The sequence below is a fragment of the Ornithodoros turicata genome, chromosome 9, assembly GCF_037126465.1.
Source record: "Ornithodoros turicata isolate Travis chromosome 9, ASM3712646v1, whole genome shotgun sequence".
In the NCBI taxonomy this organism is placed as follows: Eukaryota; Metazoa; Arthropoda; class Arachnida; order Ixodida; family Argasidae; genus Ornithodoros; species Ornithodoros turicata.
Window position 1 is genome coordinate 298704 of NC_088209.1, and position 23855 is coordinate 322558.

At 45.4% G+C, this 23855-nt stretch overlaps 1 protein-coding gene across 1 annotated transcript in view; it reads left to right on the top strand.

The window, feature by feature from the left end:
- The window catches only part of LOC135368021 (titin-like), a 145901-nt gene that overhangs the window by 73065 nt on the left and 48981 nt on the right, over window positions 1-23855 (top strand). Inside the window, exon 2 of the mRNA XM_064601104.1 lies at window positions 15524-15621. The gene's annotated coding sequence lies outside the window, so the exon portion shown is untranslated. The remainder of the gene's footprint in view (window positions 1-15523; window positions 15622-23855) is intronic.

Consider the following 23855-nt stretch of genomic DNA (forward strand, 5'->3'; position numbering starts at 1 on the left):
AACTTCACCACATAGCACGCTCCAAGCCAACCATCATCCCGAGTGACATCGTTCTCTGACATGATTTGTTGGAAACGGGAGGCGTACGCCTTTTTGTGACAATTAACATCTCTGCATAAGTGTCACAAAAAGGCGTACGCCTCCCGTTTTCAACAAATCAAGGGAGAGAACGATGTCATTCGGGATGATGGTTGGCTAGGAGCGTGCTATGTGGTGAAGTTCATTTTTAAGAGTGTAGGTTGCCATATAGGTTTGCCGTCTGACTTGGACATCACTAAGCTATATTAGCGATGACCACATAGATGAGAAGGAACAGCGGCAAAATTCTGAGGCGTGATTTTTTATTTTGATTTCGAAATAGCTCCCGCAAATCTCCTTCCAACATTAAGGGCTCAAATGTGCGCCTGTGACACAAGTTAATGCGAGTGAGAAGCAGATCCAAAATCAACACGAGACTAAAATGGCGTCGTGCGCGGATTTTTTCTCAACGGTGGCAAGAATAACCGATGACCAACGTGTGCGGACCACGACGTCCTCTCCTTTTTCCTGTTTTCCTGTCTTTTGGGTTCTAACATGACACCAATGCCGGACAACTGCGTACTGCCGTATCAGCGTAGCTCCGCTCCTTGCGCTGAGTATGACCACAACGAATATGTCAGCGGCGAGATCGCAAGATTGCCAAGTTTTCGCAGTTCTGTTAACAAGAGCAATTACATATGATTTTTTTTTCGGTGCAATGTTACGCAGTACTTAAATCAAATAGGCACGCTATTGAAAATACGTGTTTAAAATATTGTGGTTGTCAGGGCCCTCCTTTTTTTCTCAATACTTTACCTGTACCTCAAGGCCTTCCTTTCGTTTTTGGTTCTTTTCACTCATGAACTAACAAAGACTTTGCAGTGAATGTCGTTGATTGCCTGGTTGTACCCGGAAAGGGACTTGTTAAGCTCTACTAATACAACTTCTTTCCCACCTCGTCGTATACCAACGTTGCTACATTACGTACAATGTATGTTACAGATAGAAAATAAATAGAAATTAAAAATATAATAAAATTAGTCCGTAGAGACGCACAACCCAGAACTTCTACAATGCCGGAGCTGCTCACGGGTATCGCTCAGCTGTGTTCCATGATGACACAGCAACTCGTGATCGGATCTGCTTTACAGCAGCTGAAGAGCCATGTCCGACTGAACCTTCCAGTCCCGACGTTCTCCGGCTACACGGATCCTATGTCTGCCTTTTAGTGCAAGTCACTGCTCAGGTTGTCCGTTTATTCGAGGTGCTCCCGTGAGGGTGTCATAGTTAAACATGAGAAAACTGATGTTCTGAGGCTGGAACAACATAGAAGGGACAATCACAAACAAGGGCTGCGCTCCAATACCCCGGTTAGTCGACTGCCTAGCGGTCTAACCGGAAGTGCCGCCATGTTAAGTCTCGTTCCAAATCTCGCCAAGTCCGCTATTCAGTCGGCTACCGCCTAGTGCACATCGATGCAGTCTAGTTATGCACCTGACCATTTGACAGCCGGGATGGAGACGCGCGTTGACGGTACCAGCGTCCCCGCTGTTTCTGCTGGCTTTAAATGTAAAGTTGCACATAGTGGTATGTTTTTTAAAACTGCGTAGAGAGTTGCAACACATGTTTAGTTGTGAAGGTGACAGTTTATGCACGATGTCCTACAAACTTAGCGCATTAGAGTCCTGCTGCGCTTGCGCCGTACGCATTTCTTGTGTGAGCAACGAGATGGCGCCACAGGAGCCTCGGCTAGGCAAGCCTGTTCCCATAGTGACAAGCAAAGGGGTATACTCAGCTGCCTAGTCAGGCGGCTTCGCGGGCGCGAGGTATTGGAACGCAGCCAAGGCCTCAAGTTGCCTAAGAAAGTAACGATGAAAGATGAAAGTCACTGAAAAGGTTAGCCAGCTGTAGGACTCGAACTCGAATCTTCTGGATTACCGATCCAGGGCTCTACCAATTGAGCTAAGCTAACACACCTTCTCAGCGACTTCCAGGGTGCATCATCTGGTGGGACAATCCAGTCACTCTCTCTCACTCATCCTCCTTTCACTCTTACATTTTTGCACACGCATACACACATTCATACGACAGGGATACGACAGGGAGCCTCAGAACATCAGTTCTCTCATGTTCAACATTTGCCGCTTGCGTCGTTCCCTGTCGTATGAATGTGTGTAGGCGTGTGCAAAAATGTAAGAGTGAAAGGAGGATGAGTGAGAGAGAGTGACTGGTTTGTCCCACCAGATGACGCACCCTGGAAGTCGCTGAGAAGGCGTGTTAGCTTAGCTCAATTGGTAGAGCCCTGGACCGGTAATCCAGAAGATGTGGGTTCGAGTCCTACAGCTGGCTAACCTTTTCAGTGACTTTCATCTTTCACTGTATCATATTTACATCATACATATGATACATACTTAGTATCATTATATGTACATGTTAGACAACTAACGACAACAGACACGGTTGATGGCGGTCCATCGTTGCGTGCATTCTGTTTTCTCTGTGGTTTACTTTTATATCGATTTTATGTCATCGCCTCGAAACAGCTGGCTGTACGAGCGGCATACAGTCGTCGACAGATATAGAGAAGACAGGGGAATGAGTGGGAGACAGGGGGGGGGGGGGATGTGCGTCCTAGGCTGACTTCGGGGGCACTTGATCATCATCCATCACTAAACTTTGTCTGATAACCTATAGAGAGCAGCAGAACAGCGCAGTCGGACCATTCACCTCCCAGTCTTGAGCACGACCTTTGAGCTGACCTCAACGAGGGGATGTTTTTATCCCGCTGCCTCACATGCTCGATACCTTGTTACTTTCGCAGCCGCGACTTGAAGACATGGCCACCCTGAACAATGAATTCCAATTTCCACGTCATTTCTCGTCAATCCAGTTTTTGCAGGTCCTCTTGAACCATATGTGGGTTCAAGTTCTGCACAGAGAAGGTGTCGTACACGAGCTTCCTTAATATTTACGTAACAAAAATAGGAAACTGAAACATGCAATACACGAACCATCTAAAACTCTCTGTAGCAAATGATGGGCCATTCCCGTAACATGTAAATAACGTTGCAAACCCATATGCGTAGCGTTTGCCGTAAATCACATCAACAACAACAACTACTGGGTGAGTTCACGCCGGATGAGGTAGGGTGTCCGGTGAGAAAGTGTGATTAAATTTCTAAAAATAGGTTTAACTTCAGAAAATTATGAAACTACTTGGAATACAAGCACAGAGACTTTTGCCACGGATTCAGGCCGTTTGCATTCGCGTCACACATTAATTAAGCTAATTTTGCTAATTGAACTTAGCAGCCAGGCAAAGGTAACGTTTTTCTTGATGAATTCGGAAGCCAATGTCCATAGCACACTATTCTAACCGAAATCACAGTTTTTTTCAGAAGATTTGTACAAAAATTTGACAGCCACAAAACTGTCCCCGTGCGAGGTGAGCTTGGTGATATTTACGTTTGCGGAACTTTTGGTTCCATCCAAATACCCTCCCTCCTATGCGAACAAGGACATAATCACGCCTTCCGCCTTTATCAACGTGAATACCGTCAGTTTCCAGCCAGTGATAACGTCGGTTACTGCTGTAATGCCCTCGATCGGGTGTGGCTGTTTCCACTTTCTCTCGATAAAGGCAGAGCCAGCATTTGTGCAAACGCAAATTTCATGGAGCACGCCTTGCCAAGTGACGTACGGTTCTGCGGCTGTCAAATTTTTATTAAAATCTTCTGAAAAAACCTGTGATTTCGGTTGGAATAGTGTGCTATGGCCATTGGCTTCCGAATTCATCAAGAAAAACGTTACCTTTGCTTGGCTAATTTTCGAGTTCAATTAGCAAAATTAGCTTAATTAATGTGTGATGCGAATGCAAACGGCCTGAATCTGTGGCAAAAGTCTCTGTGCTTGTATTCCAAGTAGTTTCATAATTTTCTGAAGTTAAGCCAATTTTTAGAAATTTTATGACACTTTCTCACCGGACACCCTGTATTAAAGCCCTGTCCCTAGGAGGCATATTGGAGCTGAACTTAGTTGAAAATAATTGGTAGTTATTTTTTAATGAAGTATCATCCACATGTGGGCATTTCGACCATTGCGCTTCCTACGCAGTTTGACGCCACAGATCTTCATAACTGTTTGACATATTCAGCTGAATGTTTTTCCACATATTGTCTGGGTGGTTAGCATTGCATCCTAAGTTCTGAAGATCCTAAGGTTTCCCTTTGAGGAGATAAAAAATCGCAAATTTGCCCCATTTGTAAAATATGGTACCTTTTGGGATCACGATCACGGGATCCTCACAAACTCGTCCCCCAGTTGCGATACTCGAAAGTAAACTACATCATTGTGTTCGTCTCGGAATGTCCTTTCTTCTCTTAGCGAGTACATCGTATTGCGAATTAGCCCCCAACAGTCTTTTTGTGAGGGGTGTCTACGGAAAATTCGACAGCGCGCATTCCATATATGCCCACTCGTGACATTGTTCATTTTACTCACAAACGTTCTTCATGACGACTCAAAACAGCACATTAAAAAAATATTGCTTCAGAGATGGTCGAATTTACATTGCGAACGACGCTGAATTACTAACGTAACTTCGACCATCTCTGAAACAATTTTTTTTTTATGTGCTGTTTTGAGTCGTCATGAAGAACGTTTGCGAGTAAAATGAACGATGTCACAAGCAGGGGCGGATCAAGGATTTTTCTGATAGGGGGGTCCAGCATACGCCAGAATGGTAGATATACGATCTACACTCTTAAAAATGAACTTCACCTCATAGCACGCTCTTAGCCAACCATCACCTCGAATGATATCGTTATCTGACCTGATTTGTCGAAAACGGGAGGCGTACGCCTTTTCTGTGACAATTATGACCAGCATAAGTGTCACAAAAAAGGCGTACGCCTCCCGTTTCCATCAAATCAGGGCAGATAACGATATCATTCGAGATGATGGTTGGTTAAGAGCGTGCTATGCGGTGAAGTTCATTTTTAAGAGTGTAGGTCAATCAAACACTATGTGAAAACAGAAATTGAGGAGGGGGTAAGGACATCCTGACCCCCCCCTCTAGATCCGCCCTGATCACAAGTGGGCATATATATGGGACGCGCGCTGTCGAATTTACGCATTTTCCGCAAACACCTATCACAAAAAGATTGTTGGGGGCGTTGCCCTAACTCACAATACGATGTACTCGCTATGAGAGGAAATGACATTCCGAGACGAACACAATGATGTAGGTTACTTTGGGGTATCACAACTGGGGGGCGAGTTGTGAGGTTCCCAAAATGTACCATATTTTACAAATGAGGCAAATTTGCGACTTTTTATCTACTCAAAGGCAACCCTTAGGACCATTAGAACTTAGGGTGCAATGCTACCCAACCCAGACAATACTTGGAAAAAAATTCAGCTGCATATGTCAAATAGTGATGAAGATACGTGCCGTCAAACTGCGTAGGAAGCGCAATGGTCGAAATGCCCACATGTGGACGATAATTCATTAAAAAATAACCACCAATTATTTTCAAGTGCTTCAAGTGCCAATTTTCCTCCTAGGGACACGGCTTTAATATATGTTTGAAAGAAAAAATCGGAGAGGTCGACCGGACCGCTCTGCCTGATCCGGCGTGAAATCACCCTACTACTAATGACGATGAGATGAGGTGATTCACCGCAAAAATTCCGGTACCATACATCAGGGCATGTGGGTTAACATATGAGTGGGATGACGATGAAAAAGATGACACATACACACTCGCACATTACACACGCAAATGAGATATCACACGCGCGGGTGCGTCTAACTGATGGGGATATAGTAGTTCATCGGGTCGGCCACCAGAGATGTAGTCCTATGAAGATCTCATCTCATGGAAAAAGCTCTGAGGCCAGAGGAGTTCAAGCAGGCTAGTAGACGTCAAGAACCGATAGAATGAGCGCAGGCAATGACAGTGTTGCACAGGGTTAGAACGTAGCAGGACAGAGTCTATACATTCTCGTCATGAATATGCAGACGCATCTGTATATACATTCACTTATTTTATTTATTGATGCGGGTACCTCAAAGGGTCCCACGGGACGTTACATTAGGGAGGGACGATACATATCAAAAGAGACGGTGCTACATTCTACGCGTTCTCGAACACTTCGTAGTCAATGAGCCCCGCCTGGGAAGAGCAACCGCAGTCCACCGCACAAGAAAGAAAAAAAAGAAAAAAGAAAATAGAAGACATAAACACTTCTAGGATCTACAAGAAAAACCGCATATAAAATATGTAAGCATGTTGAATATATATTCAGAATGGGACAGTTTCGCCCGCAGTACCGTGCGAGATCTTGGTGCAAATAGCCCTGGTCGAGATGCAGCTTGCGAGGAGAATAGCCGTGTCATCTTGCATGATGTAGCCGTTGCGTCACTCGATTGCCGCCAAGATTTTACAGTATAACGTCGCTAAGGCGTGTCCCGACCGTTATTATACGGTCAGGGCCTGCGGCCATTGCGAAAGATGTCATCCTTTAGATTCAGGGACACGCTGTAATTTAGTGGCCTTGAACGTGGTTGATCAAAACACTATACGGTTGGAAAAATGGAGAAGAGAAGACGCCTTCTGCCGGTCCTGCAGAAGATGCGGGTGGACTGCAGGCCGTCTTCCTTTGTAGTCCCTAGTGCGACAATGTTTTGCGTGCGAGAAATAAGACAGAAGCAGTTGTGTTGCCAACTGGAGGAAACAGTTACGGGGGTCTTGTACTCAATAACTCTCACATGTAGAACAACAACAACCGGAACAAGTATTCATGCGGAATGCATTTTCGCTGGTGGTGCACTCTCAAAAGAAAAAAAAAAAAGAAAAGGTACGGTGAAGCAGTTATCCCTTGCAGGAGGTAATATTTGTCGTATTGTGCCTAAAAGGTTGCAAAGTTGTACCTGCTACCTCACTCTCTCCCACGAATGATAGGGTTACCACTTCTGATTCGGTGAGCGAGGGGGGCGTACGCTTTTTGTAGCAATTTGGATATGTGATAATTGCTTTTACCACCGTTTTACACCCTTTATAAGACGCTATGTTGACCTAGGTGGTAACTATAGAAGTTACCACCTTTTCACACCCTTTTTTCTGAGAGAGTGGTGTGCCGTTCCCGAGCGCCCAACCTGCCGTTGTGGTGGCATGTTGCTCGGGGGGATAGTACATCCTGGGCCAACTTCACATGGAATCTTGTAGCCATTTCTCTTAAAGCGTCAGAGGAAACCCAGAAAAACAAGAAAAAAAAAACAACAAGCAGAGAACGAGCGTGAACTCGCAATTTTTCTAGCGTCACGTGATCTCCGCTTTATTCCTGCCCTCGTTCACTTATCTCTCCCCTTGCACATAAAATCGCCAATCATAAAAAAAATTGGGACGGGCTCAGTCATGTCCGAGCTGCTGTGTTTTACAAAAAAAACGTCACGATCTCCGATTTCTTTGCGGATTTTAGTGAAATAAATACGAGTCCTTATTCATTTATACAAGAGGGTAAGGGCTCACTGTGCGCGCCGACAGTCGAATTTGCCTCCGCCGCTAATCTTCTTGGGTGCTCCCATAGCTCTCTCGGTCGCTCAGTGCTGGACATTGGCGGCTTTCTGTGTTCCTCTCAAGCCGCCCTTTCCCCTTCTGATTGCTGTTCCCTTCGGTTTTCATCATATTTTATTACAATATATGCCGACGTTCTGGAAAAATTTTGATATTTCAACCGCGCTAGTTCATAAAATTTTGGCTGTTGTTGTTGAATCCGATATCACGCATAGCATCACGCGTTCGCCAGATAGACTGCCCGCAAGGTACGCGTACCCCCGTATTTCCGTCTCACGCGGACGCCACACCGACAGATTGCCTTAACCGCAGCAGTGACCTTGTTAGCTAGAATCTTTCACGTGTAATTTATCTGCATATAGCCGGTTGGTTCCTATCGGTTTATTAGTCACCGAGTTATCGCGTCACGCAAATCGTCATAATTTCGTTGCATCGTAAATATTGACGTGGCTACCAAACCGAACTTACACGTAAAAAACAAAAACAAAACAGCAATTATGCCAAGTGAGGCTTGATCTCGCTCTTATTCGGCACTGCGAAGCAACTATGGCTATGAACTGCCTATACTTCGAAAGAGGACAACAGACAGGAATGGAAGACAAAAAGTTATTGTGCGGCGTCTAGGGCCTACTTCGGGGGGAGCTGTGTCTTGAAAGACTGGCGACCGCAAAACCTAGGCAAGACCAGAGTCAGAACAATCGCTGGACGGGTTTGAACCTACCACCTCACGCTCAGCGTAACCCAGGTCTTTTCTGTTGTCAAGTTCAATGCCCTACCGCAGAGTTACGGACTGGATTATGCTCTGTCTATTTCATATGTTAGGACGAGTCTAACAGAATCTTTACCCGCATTCTGAATGCGTGCAAAGCACCTATACATGTCAGTATCTCATCATCACATACCAACAACGATAACAATAGATGCTGATGATGAGATGGGGTGATCACCGTAAACAGCACATCCAGCTCAAATTCCTGGGAACAACGCACTTCTCCATGCTGAAACATGACGCTTGCCTTCCTTCAAATGACCATGTCCTGGGGTTGTCGCGCGCAGAAACTTCATCGAATGTGGAATCACACGAATTGTTCCGTTTTGTTGGTCATCGATTTCATCTCAAAGGAATATATCACGCTGTCATGAGGTGAAACAGTGGGGTTGTTGGACCAGCAGAGCCGTATTCTCCGTCGTATTTTACCGGCGTATTCTCCCGTCATGTTTAGTGATTTCAGGAGCCTATAGTGAGCTTGAAAGGGCTATAACGATATCCGTTGTACAACCTGATTGTCTTCTCTTAATCTGACGATATATTTTACAAACCCAACAGCTCTAGCTGTTTGAAGCTCACTTGAGACACACAGGGGTTGCTAAATGGTGGTTCATCGCGCCATTGACAGGAGCGAATGGCAACAGTAGGCGATGCGCCTTGAGTGCGCTTCGTATTTTCTTACACACATACACTATAACAATACATATTTGCTTCACTTTACGTTTAATGTATTTTACTGCACAACCATCTAGGCCCTACCAGGTATACAGAAAATTAAAAAGGAACATATATTGAATTATTACTTAACCAGTTTCCTGACACGCGGCAATAGATATCCATAAAAAAATAAAAAAATACCGGTAAACAAATAGTCGAAATGATCTCCTCAAACACACTATTCACTATGTCCCTCAAAGGTCGAAACAGCTGTTCACTGCAGATAATGCGATGTCTGAGTGGTACATTCATACACTCCGTGCAACCATAGAACATTCGGCTTCTTTTTTCGACACAGGCACTCTAGATACAGAACTTGACCGCATAAGATCGTGTTGTGCGGCGAAGTCATCTTTCGAGTGCGCATAAAATGGACCTGATGAAAGTGATCACCTTATCAACCTTTGCGCAGCAGCTACAAAGTTTACGTTGGTCTCAGGCGTGGGCATGGAACTACGCTTTTTCCCTACATCAATCATCTGCTGGTCTCGTTAACGCACGTTGGCTACGTGGACGGACGCCGACACAAGGAGGTGCTTGAGCATCTGTTTTTTTTTTTTTCGACGATTGTCTACATGAATGTGTCGTCAAAATTGCAATTTTTCCCAACGCAGGACCGAATAACACGCGGTTTCCAGCAATTATTCAAAATGCCAGATTCGTTGAAAATACTTAGATGCAGAGAACATTAAAGTACCTTCTCTGAGCAAATCAGTCGCGATAATGGCATCGTGCTCAAGTTCAGTTTAAATATATTTTTAAACTCACGCGATAAGAGACGAACACTTTGCAAAATTTGCTCTGTGTACACGCCCTCATGGTTTTATACCATTCTTTTCTGTTTGAGGTGATTCAAATTTTACCCAATTTCTAAAAGCGGTGGTGGTGGCGAAAACCGGCTTGCCGTTGTTGGCCTCCCTTATGTGGACTGCGTCACGACTATAGCCAGGATGAGATGAGATAGTGATTAAGTGAGATGAGATCTAGGGCAATCACCGCCAGAATTAGTGAGAACTCCGAGCATAGTCTTTGAACGAGGCTAGATTCCTGGAGAAAGCAGACGAGGCTCCAAATTTTGGAGAGTCTTTCCGTGAAAGAGCCTCTGGGATGTATATAGGAAGTGCAACTTCGCTACATGACACGTTCAAGACAAACTGTCATTCAAATTGACATACAGTTACAAGTGTGAGGGGGGGGGGGGGGTACCTCCGCGGATACGCGCGACGTCTCGATGTGCGGGTGGTAAAAGCGGACGTCTGCAAGGCCGGTCGCATAAAAATCATGCGTAGAAGCGCGCCTAGGAGGAGTGTGTGGATATCCGCAGGAGTAGCGGCCTCAAGTAAACATTAGTCTCTATGCCGTCGTTCCTTCATGCAGCCGTAACTGGGTGTACTGAATGACTACGAAACGGCGTCCAAGCGTATCATGCGTTGGGTTGTTGTACAGTGAGCATCTATTATTGGACTACTGAGAACGGTATACCGTTTCAAACAGTTTGCGTGCTCAGAAATATAAATGCGCTCGTCACGTGACATTGGCCGTTGCGTATCCTAGTATAGCTCAGGCATCGTGCGGAGCGCAGTGTTGTCCATGTTATCCCTCCTCACCTCTATAGATATAGTTCTCTTTCGTGATTTCCTGGAAATAGGAACTGTGTGCCAATCTGGATAGACAGAGTTAAGCAAGATAAAGTACGGCTGTTGGTCCGCTTACGAAAAATGGAAAACCGCTCGTTCCTAAACGTTGTCAATACACTCTTAAAGCTGAGCTTCACCGCATAGCACGCTCTTTGCCAACCGCCATCCCATACGACGTCGTTCTGCGCCCCGATTGCTTAATAAACGGGGGCGTAAGCCTTTTTGTGAGACTTATGTAGTTATGGTAATGGTCACAAAAGACGCACATCCCGCGCTTTCCACAAACCTGGGTGAACATCCTCTACCGCGGAAGTTCTTATGCGGAACTATCTACAAAATCTCCTAACCTTGTGCGTTGTCTCCAAGAAACTGGCCGTGCGCAAAGACCCCTCTAGCGTACCTTCCATCTACGGCGCCTTTTTGTCGAATCGGTTTCGTTGATCGTGCACATACCTCACCTTCACCATGTTTTTTTTTCTACACTCTTAAAAATGAACTTCACCACACAATACACCGCTATACGGTGAAGTTCATTTTTAAGAGCGTATAGTCGTGACGATGCCCACTCGCGTGTGGCCAACAATGGTAAGCCGATATCGACATCACCCCCCCCCCCCCCCCCCCCCCCTCTCAACGGCAAGCAGTTCCATGACGACCACTACCGCCACCTTCCGTGTTAAGAGCGATACCCTATTCTGCCATTCTCTTGAGCCGTCGGCGAATATCCAGGGCTTTGATTCACACTTGGAAGGCATATTTACTAAAAGTGGTACAACAAAACTGCTGCTTCGAAATTGTTAAGAAACTTCCAATTACATATATCAACAAAGTTTATAGGCCGCTACGAAACTATACCCATACCGACGAGGCTCAGAAGGCGGTCATCGCGACTGTGTTTTTTTTTTTTTCGGCAATTTTCGCAGCTTGTTCACAAAGAACTGGACCAACTTTCAATTATCATAAGGCTGCAGCACATAATGCTTGATGTTAACTTTGCCTTGAGTTTGAGGGAAAACACAAGACGAGAAGTATACACACGACATATATACGATGATACGATATCAGATTCACGATGTCACGATTCTTCTCGTCCTGTGTTTTCCCTCAAACTCAATGCAACATAAAGTCAACACCAGCTAGCTTTCCTGTTCCTGTTATGTTCATACATAATAGATATTACAATGCAGAACTAGGATCCCAAACGCAATTTTATTCTTTCTGTCTTCACTCTAATCTCCGCTCTTCATATTGGTAACGTATGCTTCGCTTACTCCAAAATTCGGAAGAGTATCACTCGGAGCAAAAGTTGGGAGACGGCGCCTTGAGCCGCGAAAATCCGGTTTTAAAGAGTTTCTGTTTCTTTTTTGTTTGTTTAATTGACACGGAGTTTTTTCTTGTCGCTGCACCATTTCTTGTTGTTTCTAAACACATTTCTTGTTTCGTTTTACGTATTACAATATAAAACATTTCTGCACCCTTCTGTACAACATTTTTTCGCCATTTATTGCTCTCTGTAAGCTGCCCCGCTGCACCGTATGGTTATGATTTTTTTCTTTTGTACTAGGATACTAGGATCAGGTTGGGTTGGGTACCACTACTTCCTTAGTATCTGTTTTCTGCTTGTCCCGCTACATATTTCGCTGCATTATCAAGTTTTTTCAACTACCGAAGCTCAAATTCTGCATGGAAGCTAGCCGACGGTCTGAGTGGCAATGTTCTTAGACTTTGGAAAGTAACTGGTCTGAGGCTGGAACACACAAACAGACAATCACAACACAAACCGTTGGAAAGAAAATGCCAGCGTGACCTAATTGGTAGGACACTTGACCAGCAATCAAGAGGTGCGTGGTTCAAACTCCGCCTCCGTCAGGCTTTTTCGACGACTGACATTTTTCAAATGTCTTATAATTTGCCAATTTTCCTAAAATAATCGCAATCATATGTAGATAAGGCCACGTTAGAGCACTGCACGGGCATAATTTTCAGGCCCATTGCCCGGCTCTGGCCCGACGTCTTCTATATATTTCCAGCCCGAGCCCGGCCCGAGCCCGACTCCGCCGGCACGGGCCCAGTCCGTACCTGATTGTTTCCATGCTCAGGCCCGGTCCCAGCCCGCCTCTGCTCTATCTGTTCTCGAAGTTCGGAGGCGTATTTAGATTTACTAAAGAGCACAGCGAAGTCGGCCCAGGACGCATACTAACCCCTCTGTCCCCCACTCCTTCCAGCTGTCCTTTCTCCCTCTGTCCACGTCTGTATGCCGCTCATAGCCACAGCTGCTTCGCGGCGCTAACACGGAATTAAAAAAAATAAACGGCATAGCGCTGCAAGGAAAAGGACGCAGCTAATTGGTGGAGAGTCAGGAGGTACACTCCAACGCAGCAGCGGCTGTGTTTCTCTGCCGGCAAGCCGCTCTGTGCTTGGTGGTTGCTTGCTTGGGAACGCAGCGGCGCGTGGGCGTATGTACATTGCGGTTCAAGAGAGACTCATCGCGGCTCTATTGCACATGCTCCAGTGTTAATTCCTCTTTCTTGAACTCTCACAAGAACGAAATATGTCCCCACATCTAACCTAACTGACGCTCGTGCAGGACCCTCAGCGCGCCCATCACACCAATCGTCCCCAAATGTGTGTGAGTGCACGCGTGAAATCCAGACCCATTCACGAAATAAGCATGATGACATATAAAAAAGTTATAGTTCTCAGAGGAGAATACTTGATACCCCATACCCAATGCGGAAAAAAAGTAACGGGAAAATTCAGCTGTCCAGTCTCGTGAAATATGTTCTCGTACACATGCCCGACCATGTCTGGCGTTGTGAAGCCCGTACCCAGCCCGGGCCCGGTGGCTGAAACCCGCGCCCGGCCCACATAAAAAACGCCAAGCCCGGCCCGGCCGACGGGCCGGGCTCGGGCTTTTGGGTAAGCCCGGGCCCGTACAGTGCTCTAGGCCACGTTATAACGAAGTCAACGGGACCGGAACGAAATTCGATATAAGTGGCAGTTCGATATAAGCGGAAGTCCCAGAAGAGCAATACCAATAGCAGTAGCCACGGAGGCACGCGGAAAGCACGTTGGCCGTCAAGAACGAAAAAAAAAAAAGAAGTGAGCTGGACTTCCCGTGGCTTCCTTGCTAGGCGACTTGCAGTACAATTCGAATAAGCTGGTTTGAAAGGCGTGTATTTCGGCCGCGACTGCGTAAAACTTGGAATAAAGCGGTAATTCGAACATAGCGATTTCATTGTAACGGAAGTTTACAAATTTAGGGTGGTTGGTATAGGCTGAGAAAGTTGATATTATGGCAATGCACGGAAACAGGACACTGGCGACTAAAGGTGGCATTTCTTGCTTTTATTAGTTTTGAGTGCAACGGTCGCCCTTGAGCGTGTTTATATTTCCCATCAGTTTCCTGTTTGCGTGCGTTGCAATCATTAACTTTCCTAGTCACAACAAACGCATATGTAAGTCAAAAACCAATTATCCGAAGTACATTAATTACCACACACGAGACCTCACGCAGGTCTCTTCTTCACGAGTCATTTGAATCGCAACAAATGCATACACAAACTTGGACGTGGTCCCCCTCTTCCGAGAACCATCTTCGATATTTCCTCGGGCTTCTGGTAATCACTTTCAAACCCAAAGCCCTGTACAACTTCTTCGACAGCGGTCAAGATTGCCACTCTTACGCCCAAACTAAATCTTCCCCAGCGCCGCTCGGCATGTATTCTCACATTAATGCGACTCGGCTTTTATGTCGCCGTTAATGGCCACACGCAGCCATCAATGAGGACTAACGGCCTTTCCGGCCTCTGGATATACGAAGGAACGGAAAGATGTGTTTTTAATGCCCTTTTCTGTTCACTGCTGGGATGAGCCAAGAAACGCTGCGCGTACACGCTTGTAAGTTATGGGTACGGAGTCGTAAAATTTTATCGAGACGGAAGCCGCCGGCTTTTTAATGTGATTTTTTATTATACGGGGTGACTGGGTTTGGTGGTTCAGTGGCAAATCATCAAGTTCGCTGACCTTGGACGGCCGGGCACGTTCGTGTTTATCTGCTAATGTGGGTGTAAGGAACAACAGATTGATGACTTCGAGGAGGGGTCCACTGGTACGCGAGTTTCAAAGAGCAAAAAATTATAATCGCGGAATGAATGTCACCTTGAGACCAAAACAAAAATAATCATGGTGATTTATGCGGGAAAGAAACCACAATTGACGCTTTCGCTTTCTGCTGTTTCTGAGTACGTTCTCCATGATATCCGCAAACGATTTGTCCAATCATCGTGAAAGCTCGTTTGAAGAGACCAATCCGAGGCGACTTTCTTGACAAGGATGTGGAAAGTGTACAAAAGGACGCATCAACCCACTCAGCCATGCCTTTTCGCTCATACACTCTAAAAACAAAGCTTCACCGCATGGCACGTAGTGCGCCAACCATTGCCACGAATAATAGGGTTATTGCTTCCGATTCGAGGAGAGAAGGGGGCGTACGCCTTTTTGTGGCAATTTGGATATATGGTAATTGCCACAAAAAGGCGTACGCCTCCCTCTCTCCTCGAATCAAAAGCGATAACCCTATTGTTCGCAGCAATGATTGGCGCACCACGTGCCATGCGGTTAAGTTCTGTTTTTAGAGTGTAGATAATAAACGTCGCAACGGGTAAATACCGTTCCTTTTGTGGTGGTGTCAAGATAACGGCGTCTTTCATTTCGCGAACAGAAATTTTTCGCAACTCTTCCTGATGCAACTCATTGAGTGATGGTATTCTCATTAAATGTTCTAAAGGCAGCTGTTATTGCAGGTTGGTGACCCAGTGGGATACTTGCGCATCAGCCCACACAAGGACTATTTGCATCCGCGTAGGCGCCTCGCATCTCCATCCATTGCAGCCTCCAACAGGTAAATACATACGCCACTTCCGTTCTTGCGCTACTTTCAAAATGAAATCAAGCACGTCAAGCGATGAGGCATAGACGAAAATGAAAATCACGTTTCAAGTTTCGATGATTAAGCTCGAAAATGAAGTTTCTGGTGCGCTTACAGAATAAATGTAATACGTGAGATCAACCTCAATGTAATAAATTTTCTTTATACATGACTTTCTGCACACTTTCCAGCGTCCCTAAGGGGATTTTTTTGTACATAAACATCCTTTTTTATTCGATATAAACTCGACTGAAAAATGTCGTAACACTATCGCTAAAAGTGTTACGACAACCATTATGTGGGGCATAGACGTGTAGAAATCCAGGGAACCGGTAGGGAAGTATGAAGCCGCCGATATTTCGAACAGAGACTGTTCATCTAGGCACCGTCCTCATCATTGGCATGGTATGTGCCATAATAATACCATGTAATACCATGCCAATGATGAGGACGGTGCTTAGAAGCACAGTCACTGTTCGAAATATCGGCGACTCTCGTCCTGAGACAATTCCCTTCAAACATCATGTGGATCAGTTTTATTTAAATGGAACACACACGCCTCAAGCGTCGTTTTGTGTGGAATGTGCAGTTTGGGAAGGAAAGTTCATCTTGGGGGTCCGGTTCAGTTTCGGGTCTAGAGCAGAAAAAAATTAAGCTTCGAACCGATTTGAACCGGTGCAAAGCGGTGCACCAAACTAAAATTTTTCGTTCACAGATATTAATTTTAAAACGTAGTCTCGATGGCCAAGTTAAGTACACCTGTAACTTTCTTTCACTCATGTGTCATCTCATAGCACTCCGCAAGAAGAAATTGGACTGACAGGTGTCGTGCTGCTAAAGCAAACCAAAGTATAGTGCGTTGTGCACCATGCTATCAGTGCGTTGACCTCGGCAAATATGCTACACGGTGAAAGCTTTAGCGGACCATGGTGTAAGTGAAGACGTGGCGGACTGCCATGCGTCCTTTTATGTTGAACTTCCTCACGTACTACTAGGTTACGGTATGGGAATTGAACGCGGTGCTGTGCTTGGAAGAGAGCTCAGAATTCCAGGCACAACATTTACGACAACAAGGTGGCAGTATCTGTTGACAAATAAATAAATAAATGTGAGTCAGCAAAGCTCGGATTAACGACGGGACATTTTACCGGGTGATTCTCACTTTCATGCGTGCTCGAAATCCACAAGTTGCTATTTGTTTCTTTGTTAACTCAGAGGCACTACAGACTGCCACGAATGAGACAGTACTTTGTACTAGATTGATTGAGGAAGGAACACTCATCACACGGCACCCCATATTTAACGTCCCTCGCGGAAGACGGTGTGTCTAAGCAACTTGTACCCTGCCACCAAGTTGCTGGCGTCCTCGGCCGGGTCCGAACCCGCCATCTCGGCAGCGCTCGTTCGAAGAGCTTCACAGGAAGTGTCCCAAACAGCGGAAATCACGATAAGCTGACAGAACTAGTCTATCGCTTCAAGCAGCCCTGGGAAACTTGGTACACTGAAGGATGAAGACATTGAACCTAGCTCGTCGGCTCATGAACTTATCGAATTGCGCTTGATTTTTCTCAGAATATGATGTCCATGACGTAGTGGAATCTACACTAGTGACTACATACTCAAGACGTAGTGGAGGGGTGGAGGAGACCTCGTCGGAATCTCTCAGTAAAGTTTTTCTCTTATTGTAATTCATATTGACAGCCATAAGTGTAAAACCTTAAGAGCTAACGGAGAAATAAACTTTTAGTGTTAATCGTCCACCCCCGGTTGCAACCCCCCAAATTATGCGGCTTATGTAAGCCACCGTTCGTAAGCACCGTAAGCACCGTTCGCAACAAGGATTTCAACGGCCACCAGATATGCGGGGACCGGGATCATACCAGCCGAGTTCCGTGGTGCTGCGACGGGCATGGGCCCAAGCAGCACACAATATTGAACAAACATTGGCACTATCCTGAATGAAGAGCCAATAAGTGGTAGTTTATTGGCTACATTGGTGTTATCTTGGCTCAACCGCAAGTACACAAAACTGAACAAATAAGGTGCATCATGTCAGAAAATGGCCAGAATACCATTGCCATTTAAGTTCGAAGCCATGCCGCCCATATAATTACGTTCTGGAATTTCTCAATGAACGATGACGCTTCAGTGGCGTTACATTGGTCTGCCGTCGAACCAAAGTGCCAATGGAGCCAGCTTTCAACTAATGCGCCTTTATTGGCACTCCATTGGTAATCCTGAGTGAAGCATGGCTGTACTTTTAATATTCCCAAAACTCGTTATGTGAGGGGGAAAACTAGAATAATATTAATAAAATTTAACTCGTGGTCCCGCGAAATATTCTGGCAAACAAATATTTCTTATTTGTACGGTCCATATGCTGCTAATTTTGCAATTATTCGACTTACACACTACGGCAGAAGCGGCAGTTCAAATAAAAAAACAATATTTGATAGGGATGAATACTGCTGTTATAAGTAAGGCGCCGTGAAGGTATTACAGATGCATTGTAAGTTGCTAAGACATTCATTGTACACTGTTATCCAAAAAGGTAGACATTAACTCCATATGAGGAGTAAATGGCTTGTCCCATAGCGAACCCCTCCAGGGGAGTTTTTTTTTTCACTCCTTGGAAGAGGAGTATTCCAGTACTCCTTCTGCAGTGGAGTAAATTTACCGCTTGTGAGGAATTTTTCGTGTTGCACATGTACGCCAATTAAGGAGTAAAACTAGGTGAAATGAGGAGTGAATAACTCCCTTATAAGGAACACTTGAGCCACAAAAATGGCAATACTTTACACCATACACGGGAGTGTTTTTACACCACGTTCAACACACCCTATTCCCTATCTATGCAGCTGATGTCATGGTCTAGTTACGAAGAGAGAGCTGATAAAGGGAAAACATTTTATTTGCATCTCCTAAGTACATTTATACTGTCCCTTTTTTACTCCTACTGAACACCTTCTTGGATAACGATGTAAGTTCCTAAGACGAGCTTTACGCTCCCTTTTACTCCAGGCGCGGGTTGTGTGTACAATTCGCTAACTGTGCCAAAGATTCTGGCTGTTACCGCGATGTTTCGCTGCTGAGGGATGCTCGCATATGTTTTCTGTGATAGGCAGTTCAGTAAGACTACCCGGGTCCCAGTCGAAGCGAGATTTCACTACCGCGTGCCGCCGATGGCAGTGTTTCAGTATCTAGACGAAAAATAGGAATGAAAGAAAAAAACAATGCTTTGCGCTGTGATGCTTGTTGTTGTGGAACCAATTAAAACTAGACTGGTGTAGCAGTTACTATAACTACAAATCATTCATATTTTTTATTGATTCACCACGGGCTTGCAACATTGAACCAATACTTTCAGTTTCATTGGCGCAATATCGGACCGAGTTGCACGGTCAATATTGGACAAATGTAATTTATATTGATTGCCAATATTGGACCAATGGTGGCGTGCTTCTTTGGAGTTAATTAATTGCAGTGGAAGCGTAGCTTGAATTAACTAGATTACGAGAGAGAAAAAAAGAAATAAGACCCAGATCCATTAGGAATAACTCGTGAACTCTTCGAATTAAAGGGGCACTAAATAAAAAAGAGAATGAAAGATACTGTTACCTTGACAGCAGAACAAAAGGAACGTTGCGTATCTTGCTGATTTAGCAGAAGAAAGCGCTTCCATCTCCCTCTTTTTCTCGGGAAGATTGCCAATACGGAGTGGGCATTCATTGTGAAATCGGTATGTCGATTTGTCCAATCATCGTGGAAGACGGTTTGAAGGGACCAATCCGAGGCTTCACCACTTTGTCGCCCCTCTTCAGAAGAACTGGTGACTCACTCAGAACTGACCAAAGAAGCAACCCCTTTCCTTTTATGTTGGTTCGTGAGGAGACGCATCACTGCCCCTTTAAACGCACTGATCGAAAGTAACCGATTCGTTGTGTAGCATATTTCGAATGCAGACATCTCCTCAGCTGAACAACCGGGAACTGTAGACTGATTGCATCAAGGTCTGAGTTGAATTAGGCTGTGAGTTTTGCGAATACATGCAAAATGCAAAACTTCATCAAGCAGAGTGGCCTTATATTCTTTAGGGTAAAGCAAAAAAACAAACACGACTTTCGCATCCAGTTTCGATTTCCCGATGACGGAAGCATTGGTATCGCACTTCTGTGGACATCACCGGGATGGACATCACCAGACAAAGATGCTTAAAGCGGCTATCGCATCCGTCCTGGTCGATTCCGAAACTATAGGTCCGTTTTACTCCGCGTTCATCAACTGATAATAAGGCCGAGAATCCGAGGTGGCGTTGTTCCCGTGCATTTTGACGCAACACGAAAGCAGACGACGCATAGAAAGAGTATTCCGGGATTCCCTCTCTGAAAACATCACCCAGACAAGGCCAATGAGTGAGCGCCCTTTGGCGCGGATGAGACCAATCAGGGATGAGCTGGAGGGACCTTGGCAGCCTTGGCGACCGAGCGACAGGCGGGCGACCCGGAATCATATACTCTATTAGAAATGAACTTCACCGCATAGCACTCTCCTAGCCAATCATAATCTCGAAGGGTATCGTTATCTGGCGTACGCCTTTTTTTGTGACACTTATGCTGTTCATAACTGTCACGAAAAAAGGCGTACGCCTCCCGTTTTCATCAAATCAGGGCAGAGGACGACCGAGGTGATCGTTGGCTAGGAGAGTGCTATGCGGTGAAGTTCATTTCTAAGTGTGCATTGTACGGCGTCTCAGCTCTGTGATCGGCTCCCTGAATGTTATTTCAGGTTAGCATTCGGACGTGTTCGTGCAGCCAGGAGTGTAACACCGTGTTCCACGCAACATGGTCACGTCAGAACTCATACTGGTGAGTGAAAGTCCCCCCCCGTATTTACCGATGACTTTTCACATATATTGCGAAGCAGACGACCTCGGAGACAATCGCTCCCAGGGTTGGTTACCGAAAATATTATTGTTTCCGGGTCCGTTTCCGGTAACTGAAAATCTCGTCTTTTCGTTTCGGTTTCTGTGTCCGTTTCTTTTTAAGAATTTCGTTTCCGTTTCCGAGGTGATTTCGGTACTGGTTTCTGTTTCTCATCCGGAACTCGTACTGCTTTGAACTCGCTTTTTCATGTCAGTTACATAATGGACGCAAAACGACAGCCACTCCAAACACAAACACTAAACATTTTAATGCAAAGTTCGTCACGAATCTTATACACCGCAAGTAGACGCTTCTCTAGGTTGCGGAAATACATGCCTGTAAGTTTCAAAAGTCTCCGCTCGTGCGCAAAAATAACACGTCATCAAAAGCTTTCGCGTCCATCTTGATGTGCAGTGGGCTCAACGCGAAAGAAGGTCCCGAAAATAAACGAGTGAATGAATGAATGAATGATGACTGGAAGAATAGTGCGGATATATATAATTTTCATATTAACGCGAAAACACTGAGGGAAACGTCCTGCGAATTTGGTTTCCTTTAACGTTACCACTTCGGAATTTCGTTTCCGTTTCGGTTTCTGGTAGTGGAAACTACAATAATTTTGTTTCCGTTTCCATTTTCATTTCCTGTTGAATTTCGGTAATTACCGTTTCTCGTTTCTGTTTCCGGAAGCCAACCCTCATCGCTCCCATTCGTGTACCTAGCAGACGTCATCACGGTGTCAGCTGCAGAGGGAATGAGAATCTTTAGAACTCGTTTATTTAACATTCAAGCTGTTTTCCGAAGAGAATACTATACATACATACGTTCTCGGATGCGATCGTCCCTTTACGAACCGTTTTAAGATATGATGTCAGCAGGTTTCTTTCCCGAACGATACAGTAAAAACTGGTAGCTCCCGATAACGAAGTCGCGGCAGGAAAAGCGCTACTTATAAAATTTTATCATAAGTAATCTGCTTCGAATAGAATTGAAATACTTTGCACGGCGACTCTGAAGATCATGCGAAAGTATACGAGAGCGTATATACAGTCGACCCCCGTTTATCCGGACGGTGCCGTTCCCGGCGAAATCGTCCGGATACCGGGGCATCCGGATAAATGAAACGACCGAATAGAAACGTCCTACAGGGCAAGGTTTAATTAAAACACAGAAATCTCGTCAATGACAGCTATTACATAGTAGTGTAGGCACTCGATTCCTGCAAACTTTTGCGAATTGCATAGAGTTGAGCCACGCTGTTGCTCTGCTCGAAGAATGTCAGTGCGGTCGCAAAGTGTCAATGTCGGAGCCTTGTGTCTCACTGGCGTCATCGGCACCGTCTTGCTGCACATCATCGGAGGCAACAGCAGCAATCACACCGTCATCAGTCATAGCTGCACACGCGTCATCATCCTTATCAACGTCAACGTAGTCAGAAACCGCAGCATCATCTACGGCAGTCGCAGTGAGCCTCTGCATCAGGGATCGCAGCTCAGATAGGGGAACGTCTTCATCGGCCAACGGGCCGTAAGCAGCAGTCCCTCGGGTTGGAGTTCTCCCCTCTAGAACAGGACAGTTGCTCGAGATATTTCCAAATGACTCGACTGGTCAACGTGACCCAACGCACACAAATAGAAAAGGGGGTCATCGTGCAGGGTTGTCTCCCCTACGGAGGAATGTAGGTCCCTGACGTGTGACGGGAATAACCCCAAAACAGCGAAAAGGGTGACGAAGCGGGGTCAGCGTCTCCTCTTACTCACGGTAGTCCGGATAACTGAAGCTGGATTACAAGAATTTTCGACTTGCGTTCCCTGGAATTCTTGTCCGAGTCCGGAAGCTGAAGTCCGGATAAACGAGAACAAAATACATGGAGGAAAATCAGTTCCCGTGCCTTTTGTCCGGATACCGCGGGATCCGGATAAATGAAGTCCGGATAAACGGGGGTCGACTGTACTTCCGCTTCGGTTATGCATAGACGCGGTTAAAAGAAAAAAAGAAAAAAGAAATGAGCTATGGAATGCTTCAGTACATAAGGGTCGGTCACCTTACGCTTGCAATGTAGCGTGTTTCACTTTTACGGTGTCGTGCTATAGAGAATATTAGAAATTACATTGTCAGCACCCGATGTGCCCTGGTCTGGTGCGACACGGCTGTTGGTGCTTCTTGGCTACACATTCTTATTACTGCAAAGCGGAGACAATATAGTAGGGCGAAAATGCAATAAGGCAAGAACGGAGTGCTGTATTAATGAAGTCATCATACAAAAACAACAACAACAATACAAAACAAAAACAACAACAAACAAAAAATAAACAGAAAAATGAAAATAGCAGAGGTGGTGAACTCAGGTGACCTTCTCAGAGCTCGATGTCCTTTTTCTGTTCGACAAGAAATGAAACCGTTTTCATGACCTGAATAGTAAAAACGCACACAAAAGAACCCAAATACAAATCACACACACACACAAAATCAAACACAAGCGTTTATATCCTTCGGGTCATTTCTCTTTCACATCTAGAAAGGAAACTTGGAAGGATCGTTGTTTAGCGTCGCGGTGAAGTCACTGTACACACCAGAACCAATGACAGTGTGCATGACTCAGAATCCGTTCATTATGTGCGGTGATACGACGGGGGTGACGAGATGGGCTTGTCGTTGCAGTCGTTAGCCACGGTTTCTACCACTCTCTGCCCTCCGCGGTAACGCGTTGACTTGCTGAGCTCAAGATGGCGGGTTTAAACCTGGCCGAGGACGGTGGGGTAGGTAAACATTGCTTCCAGCACCGTATGTCGGAAATTTCCAGCGCACGTCAAAATAACCCACGTGGTAAAAATTATCCGCAGTCATACCCTGCGGCACGTGGAACATGTCGCCATATTAAGGCAGATAAGCCTTGCGTGTAACATCACGGCAACATTATTATTATGGTAACAGACTGTATTAAAATAGTACGTGGTCACACCAGATAGCTTCTCACAATGAGCGTCGAAAGTAGAAGCAAGCCATGCACTTCCTTTCCAACCTTCATGGGATTAAAGGGGCTACGAACTCTACTAAGCTAACCCGCTGACTGTGTCGCCTCCAAACTGCGATTTAAACTTGTTCTCTGTGACATCTTTTGTATGGATGAATCTGATAGGTCCGTGTCTTCACTACATATAGCACGCTGCTAGCCCACCATCATCCCCAATGACAACATTTTCGCTCCTGATTTGTTAATAACGGGAGGCTCAGCCTATGATGTGGAGATATTATATACTGCATTATGGCTACAAAATAGGCTTG